This window comes from Nilaparvata lugens, chromosome Y (assembly GCF_014356525.2).
Source record: "Nilaparvata lugens isolate BPH chromosome Y, ASM1435652v1, whole genome shotgun sequence".
Lineage (NCBI taxonomy): Eukaryota > Metazoa > Arthropoda > Insecta > Hemiptera > Delphacidae > Nilaparvata > Nilaparvata lugens.
The window spans coordinates 902,464-911,330 of NC_052519.1; the positions used below are offsets into that span (position 1 = coordinate 902,464).

The window sequence follows — 8,867 nt, forward strand, 5'->3', positions numbered from 1 at the left end:
TCCTGAAAGTTACAGTATGTATATCAGTCTCCAACTTATAAAAGTTTTTAGCTACATAATCAGCATTCTGAGAATTGATTACCGAGAAATTTTATATTTTACTCATAATAACCTATTAAGTTATCCCACTAAACTATGAGCTTGAATTTCGTGAAAGGTGGCCTTGAATGGGGGGATTGCATCCAGCATGCGTTTCAAGCCTGAGTCAAGACTGCATCTCATTCCTGATTCGACCGTGCATCTCGGGCCTGAATCGAGCTCGCAACGCGATCTTGATTTTAGCTCGCAGCACCAGCCTGATTAGAGCCTGCATTTCGAGCTCGAAACTGGCTTGAACGATGTATAAACGGACTCTTGAATTCAACTCATTTCGAGCAAAACGCATGCGAATGAAATCTTCAATCAAGCCCTCACGTTTGACAAAACGAGCTTGTTTTGATTTCGATTCAAGTTGATTTTGCTGATTGGGATAGGCCCATTGACGGCTTAAATTATATATTCAGGCGGTGGGACCTTCCCTCAAGGGACTCCCCAACTACAAAAGCCATACGAATTTACTTTTACTTTACAAGGTAAAAGGAAATGTTAGGAGGTTAGGTTTTTGCTTATAAATGCTAATATGTTGATATTTATCAAAATGTCTAATCACAGTGATTAGTATTCGTGATCACAAAAAACTATTAATGGTAGGTTTAATACATGATGGGCGGGCATACGGTGCTGCGTAGGGTCAACATAGTGGCAATACATATTGTTGTCATGATAGTAACTTCAAATCATAGCTACCTAATTATTCAACACAGAAAATAGATTTCTTCATGAAATCATTGGATTCAATATTACATGAATTATAAATGATTAGTACTGTATTCAAAAGTTATTCAAGTAATAGAATTGTAATTGATATTGAAAGTCGCCGTTACTCAAGGTTAGTTTTGAAACAGATTGCCTATTCCTTAAAATTGAATTGAATTGTATCAAAATAGGCTACCGCGTACCGCGCTTTTTTTTGTCCTTCTCTTCCACCTAAAAAATTTAGTCTATATCTTCAATAACAACTGAGATAACAGCGGTAGCTCCTCGGCTAGAATTTTGCCTAACTGTCTCTCATGGTTGCCAATGGTAGGCCTATTTATTGACCAAATTGCCTCTGTCGCGCCAATTGTCAATTTCGGGGCAACATCTGTACGTTTTGTTGAGCCAACTAGCCTATGTTTGGCCACTGTGCCTAGTTATCTAACACTTCACCCTAGTACACAGCCTGTATTAGGACTAATAAACTACCTGTACGGTAGCCTTTTCTAGACACTACTACTGGCGCGGTGGTCTAGAAGAACCCATAAGTTTTTTTCTTAAATAACATTTGAGAATTTTTTTCAAACATTGATGGTCATCTTAAACTTTGTAGTGTTTTAAATAGTTTTACGATAACTGGAAAGTAAATTTATCAATATTAGAAAAGTACAATTGTTAATATTTCTTGTATATTTTTGTTAATGACCAATTTTGGGAGAAAAATCTGGCGTTTTCTTAGTCTGTAGGAAATAAATTTAAAATAATATAAAAGTTGTTAAACTCAATGTCCTCACTTAGAAACAATGAAGAATAATATATTCCTTGTATTCACACCAAGTGAGCGCTGCACTGTCGCTGTTTACAGGCGGAGGGTTGGTGTGTGGCTCCTTAGCATCGGGACTGAAGCGGCGGATGCTCTACCTTTTTCGCCCTATATTCAAAAAGTTAGATCTTCCATTTTTGGTTCTCTTTTTTCCAAATTTTCCATTTTTCTTTTAATTTCTTTTCTCGTTTGCTTTAATTTATAAAATTAATTGTTTTATTTATAAAAATATTTCTTGTATTTGGTAATAAATTAATTATCATAAACCCCTGATTGCTGTCAGATAGAATTCTCAATAAAGCGTTTTTCATCAAAATCAACCCAAACTTTCACTTGAAGTATATATATTTTATTTTTTAAATTTTAATTTACGTATTATATTTTGTCAATTACCTACCGTATATAAAATTGAATTATTTTCTCCATATTATAATGATGTGATACATAATTATTATGAAATGAATATTGTTTGCTTTATGCGACTCCCCCCCGCACACGGACCTGTCATCCAAGCGGGGAGCCTATTCATATGTATTCATTTTATGTAAATTTTATAGTATTTTAAATGAATAAATACATTTGTTTTGATTTTAACGATATATTGCGTATTTTAGTATTTTATTCATCTACTGGAATTTTGATTATGTAGGCTATTGCGGTATGCTAATTTCTGTTGCTGATCAAAATATACATTGATCACCACATGGAATTGTCACTTTATCATTACATACCATATTTACAATTATATATTGTGAATAACTATTAAAATCATATTTATATAAAATGATATCATATCATTATGTTGTTGGTTATCCATCTTGTTTCCACTATAATTATGATGAAGAAAATATTCTGATGTTGAGCCATAATGATATTACTATGGTATTTCATAAAACTTTAAAGTTAAAAATCCTCACATTCTTTGATGTGGCGACGTCCGTTTCGTGCTGGTATTGCACATTTTCAAGCCAAACAGAAACTCAGGAGTCTCTGAGTAACAATTCTGCTTCAATACCAGCACGAAACGGACGTCACCACATCAAAGAATGTGATTGGTTTTTTTTACTTTAAAGTTTTATGAAATACGATAGTAATATCATTACGGTTCAACATTAAAATATTATTTTCTTCATCACTCATATCTTCAAAAATATTATAGCATGATTAACTTTACTTTAAGCAAGGATTTAAATAGCCACAGATCACAAACTTATTGTAGACAGTCTACCTAATTTCATTTTATTGTTATAACATTACAAAAATGCACAACACAGTCAAATACAAACAAGTAAAGTAAATAACAGCATTAGCTAAACAAATAATATCATTAACATTAATATTCATTAACAATTCATCCTTATTAATATGGTGAATCGTCAACAAGTAAAGCTTTCATATTTCTCTCAGATCAGACAATATCACAATTTCTTGAAACATTTGGTACCGTAAGTTATTGAAGAGCCTAATTTATAAGTCCATTTAATGTATAAGAATAATTTAACTGATTAACTCATATTGAGCCGGTTTCCGAGCTCTGGCACAGAATACAAAATATTGTATTCTGTGGCTCGGGATTTAGCTGAGTTCTAGACTTAAAACAGCTGGAGTCGGAAAATTGGCTTTCCGAAACGGGGCCTATTCATAGTCATAGTCAGGTTAAAATCAAATTTCGAAAAACTAGAAAATTTAACACAACATAAAATGAAGAGAAAAAAGTGTAAACCCCTTTTGTTGATGCATGCCTAGTATAATGAGTATGATCAGAGCTATTAACTGTAATACAAGACAGGTTTTCCTTATAAAAGATGTTCAAACGCATAAACATCAGGCAAAGTCAATATTTTCAATTGCTTAAAAAGTGGTTTACAATGTGGATACCTGGCTATGAACATGGGAAATCATCCTTACAGCCATTTTCTGCAAAATTAACAACCTCTTCAAATTATATTATAGGCTACACTAGCTGGCCAGGCGAACTTCGTAACGCCAAATAGTTTAATGCATCTCATGACAAACTTTATCTGGATACACACCCCAGGAGGCGCGATGCGGCATTTTATTTATATAGATAATTTAAGTACACCCTCTGATAGTGTGTACAATGTATGTTGCATAGTGGGCAACGGGGCTGCCCGTTCATGTGCAATAGATTTTGCTCGGCACATTCCTCGCACATGCAAATGTGCTCACACGGAAGAGCAATATGCGTACATTTATTGTTCAAATAAATCACGCAATTGCTCAACCGTGGGGCTGCATGTGGCTGCTGCTGGGCTTCGATGGGACGCTGCAGGACTCGCTGCTGTCTTCTTCGGCGGCGTCGGGCAGGTGGCCTTACATTTTCTGCTGCCACCACCACCTCCTCTCCTGCCACTGGCAACATCCACTCAATTATTTCCTCGTCAACGACGACCGCTTCCTGGAGCCATTGTGCTGTTGGACAAATCCCCGTTCTATCAGGTTGTCAGCACAATGGCTCACCGTCGTCAGGAAATTTATTAGTGTAATTTCCTGGCGTGTTAATCGCCGCAGCGCCATCCTGATTGCATCAGAGTTGGCGTTGTTGTCACTTCAAGCCCTACGCACTCGTTGCGGATCGTCTCTGTCTATACGTTGTAAATCATCAATCAATCAATCAATCAATCAATCAATCATTTATTTCTTTCCAGAACATACATGAAGAAGTCAAAAACTAAAAACTAACTTAAACAAACAAGAACCGTTTGTTTTTCGGTAACTTTAAATTTATATTCTTAATATGTAAATATTTCCTATTCTAGTTATAATAATGTGAAATATATCTTCTATGTTCAGTTTTGAAGCATCTAAATTTGAAAATCTCCTTTGTGAAAATACTTGAGGACTGGAAATTTTGTGAATTGAAGAACTACAAGACCTAACCTATTTCGGACTACAGTATGTGCTATCTACATTTGGGAGAGGAATAGCACAAGGTTACTTTATTTTTTCCTCTCCCTATCATTTTGATAATGTGCTTGTTGTATGAATGACTAAAAAATCAATGAATAATCATTTATATAATAACTTGAGCTCCAAAACAACATCTCAGCCCACTTAAACTATCTGGTGGCATATTTTATGGAGAGGACTTCTTGGCAGGCTAATCCACTGGTATGACAAATGTCTCAACCATTTCAGCAACTGTGTTTAAGAGTAAGAGTGTAAGTAACTTCTAAAATATTTCGGATATTCATAAATGGCCAATAGGAATGTGAAAAAGTAACCTCCGTAGAATGTATACTGCAACCGAACGTCACTCCAACAGAGCGATTGATGATCGACCGGGGAGCAACAGTGGTTCGACCGGGGAACGCGAGAAAATCTAACATCTTCCGTAACGTTCATGATGGGTGCGTGGGCGGAGCGACTGTGGTTCGATGGAGGAACGAGGGCGGAGCGTGCTCGGTGCTGGTTGGAAGCGCGTATATGTGTACACAGCTATATATGTTGGAAGTAAAATACCTATCTTATAATGCAATTTTAATGTATCATTGCAGCTACTTACGTATAAAACTGCACATATCCAGGTTGACGCCGAATGCAGCCAACATCCTAGCGTGGAAGCTTTCGAGGTGATTATTAGTCCTCCGAGGTGCCTGCAAGGTGGAGAGGCTCTCCACGCCAATCACCCCCACCCAATACCTGAATAAATCAATAAAAGAAATTATTTCCACCTCCAAGAATAAAATTATTCAATTATCTTGATTCAATCTTCTAAATTCAATTATTGGATATATAAAAAGTAATGCTGATTCGTTTTTACCTTCATTTTTTAATGAAAAAAAATAATAAGCTTATAAGCAATATAAGCAATCTAAGAAAGACATCTAATTACAAAATATGTTATTTGAAATTATATTTTACTCGTTTATTCTAAACTCTATAATTAAATTATGGTTTCATGATTTAATTTGTTTTTACTTTCCTTGCCCTACTACCATAGGTAAGGAAAGTATAAATTGCTTTCCGAAAAAAATTAAGGTACCCAAATTTCTAAATTTCTATAAGTTTCAAGGTCTCCTGAGTCCAAAAAAGTGATTTTTGGGTATTGGTCTGTATGTGTGTGTGTGTGTGTGTGTATGAGTGTATGAGCGTCTGTGTACACGATATCTCATATCGAAATGGCGAAAATGTTGTCAAAAACAGGGTTTTTCGCGATTTTCTCGAAAATGGCTCCAACTATTTTGATCAAACTCATACCTGAAATAGTCATTGATATCAACTGCCACAAGTCCTATATCTGTAAAATTTCAGGAGCACTGCACCATCTAGGCAAAGTTCGATTTTAGATTACCGATAATCAGGCTTCAGATACAATTTAAACCAAAAATTTTGAGTGGAAAAGACTAAGCATAAAAATCTCTACAATTAATGTTCCGTAACATTTTCATCTAAAATTAAAAATAAGCTCGAAATTCGAGAAAATGTGATTATTCAATTGCAAACTGTTGGCAACTGTTGATTCTATCAAATCATTCACTATGAAGAGATAGCACACATCGTGTGTCTGCAGCGTTATAGTCCTGTCACCAGCTGGCTCAGATCTTGGAATAGTAGACTCTTATGCGCGTGAACACTAGCGTCAGGTGATCAATTTTCATAACGGCAAGGAAAGTAGTGTGAGTGCGCCACACCTGATTTTTTAAGTTTAGTTTGCATTCTGTGATGCTTCATTCTCAATATTATATTATGATTCCATGATTTATTCAAATTTTTGAATCAATCTTGCATTCTATGTTTCAGATACACATTTTTCATTGCCCTATATCCGATTGGAGTAACAGGGGAGTTGCTGTGCTTCTACTGGGCTCAACAGTATGTGGCCAAGACGAAAGCATGGAGCCATGAGCTGCCAAATCCCTTGAATTTCACATTCAGTTACAGTTACTTCCTTCTATCTGTTATGTTCTCCTACATTCCAGGTGAGTTGTCTCTGATATTCTCATCTAATCTAATCATGTTTCTACTGAATTAAATACATTATGTGAAAAAAATTGCATGGTTGCCTGTAAAGTCGGCATACGGGCGAAAGTTTTACGTGACAACGACTTTGAGTGGTAAAATAATTTTAATGTGAATATTCATTCGTATAGTAGGAAGAAGGATGAAATAATAACTCACAATGAGAGTGAGTGAGAGGCACGCGTCCCTTCCACTCGGGCATGGTTAGCCCGCGCCCACCAGCCTGCGGCGCCTGCGCAGGTTGACTGCTCAGTTTCACTCTCTCTCCAGGTGAATGCCTTCGGCTGCTGCGGCGCGTTGCTCGCCACTGCTCCTATTCGTGCTCTTTCCAGACGACCGTGAACCGAAACGAACGCTCTCACTCGCTCTCATTGTGAGCGCATAACGTGGGAACGTAACGCAGTTTCTTGAAATGTCTCCCGGCAAACCAATTTATTAGACGTTGTCACGTCAAAAACAATAAATTATGACTCGTTCACAGCATCATTGGCCGAAACTTCAGTACCGTAACTATAATTATATTAACCAGTTATATAATTGTATTCCAGAAACTAGTTGTCTTGAAAAAACTATAAAAGTGTACTAGTCTTTCTAATTTCAAAACTTAACAATTTCTCTTTTATAATAATTGATGCCTATTAATTATAGTGCCAATTTGTAATGCCTAATACGAAATTATTCAATGCATAAAACTCCATTGTTTTAATTGTATCAAATGTTATAGTAATCAAATTTGTATTGTAATTGTTTTTTATGAATAAACTCTGATTTGATTTTTTTATTATATAAAAACTATACAATGAATTATTAAAACAATAAAAATTATCAAGTACCCTTTATTTTATTACAAGATTGATATTTTTAGAATCTATGTGCAAAATTTGGAGATCTAAATCATTCCCGTTTTTCCGGTATGCAATCCACAAGTTGACATGTTTTGATGCGAACAAACGAACAATCACAATCCTACTCTCTCTTATTATATAGATAACACAACTAGTTTCAACTCTTCAAGAACCATTTTCAAGTGTCATTTTAATAATAAAAGTAAATGATGAATTATCATTATCATCTATGCCCTCTCACCTATTGTATTTTTTTCAATATCCTTTCAAATTCAGATTTCATTGAATTACAATCCACCGAATCTTTCATTCTGCTCATGGAGGCCTTCCCTTGCGTCCAGTTTCTGTGCACCATCGAAACGCCAGAGGGAGATGTGTCTCACAACTGTTTGGCGTTCATATCCTGTTCATTCAACGTCTGTCAAAAGATGTTGGACGAGGCCTGATTCCAAATGCTTACATTTCAATTCTTCCATTCAATGTACTTTTTTCATGAAGTTTTTGCTCTAATTACATTTGTACATTTTTGTTAAAAATGTTGATTGTATGAAATTAATTCTATAGTATTTTTGATACTATTCTATTTTCCATCTGATTTCAGTTTTCCCTCAAATGTACATGCACATGGTCAACCAGAGGAAGAAGATCATAGGAGGCCAAACATCAGAAAAGAAGGCCAAATAGACATTTGACAAAATGAACAATTTCTAAGTTACTATTATTTGAGATCTGCTCAATTAGTGTTATGGTGAGTGTCGAAAAAATACTTTCGGGTACATTAATTTCGTAAAAGTATTCCAGGGTGCAATTTTAGATTTAGAAGGTTGGTTTTTTCCAATGAATGTAGTGTTTTGATATTGAAATACTATGTGATTTTATCTTTATTATCGTATTTTTAACACGTTTGTGTTGTCTTCCAATTCCTAGTACTAAGTATATGATGTATTCCGTATTTTATTCTCTTATAATATCTGTATTAATTTTATCATGTCTCCGTTCCCGTACAATGACGGGAAAAAAACATAACAAAACATAACAAAATTATGAGTTTAATTCACAAATTTATGGAAAATCTTATCTTTGTGTTATGAAAAATTATCAGATTGTTACAAAATCACAAATTAAAAAAAAACTTTTAAAAAATGAGAAGTTTATTCCTTGTATGGGCCACAGCCTGTGAGCAAGAATGAACAAAACACCACTTCAATTTTATATTGATATAATTCATCATTGTTCCCGTGTATTTGATTAATATCCATGTCTATACAAGCTACATGTCTATAGCTTTTGCTACATTCCCAACAGTAGTGCAATAGTTGTATGCTTTATGTTGGATAAATTGATATTTAACACTAATTAGAAAACTGTATGGTATTTTTGGTTAATTTTGTAAATGTGTTTGTAATATTGGCAAGTTTACT

The 8,867-nt window shown here is 34.9% G+C and overlaps 1 long non-coding RNA gene across 1 annotated transcript; it reads left to right on the forward strand.

The window, feature by feature from the left end:
• The first annotated feature begins 6,354 nt into the window (after positions 1-6,354).
• On the forward strand, positions 6,355-8,138 carry LOC120355212. Its single transcript, XR_005573454.1, has 2 exons — positions 6,355-6,561; positions 8,048-8,138. It is a non-coding gene; the product is annotated as an uncharacterized LOC120355212 (long non-coding RNA).
• The last annotated feature ends 729 nt before the right edge of the window (positions 8,139-8,867 follow it).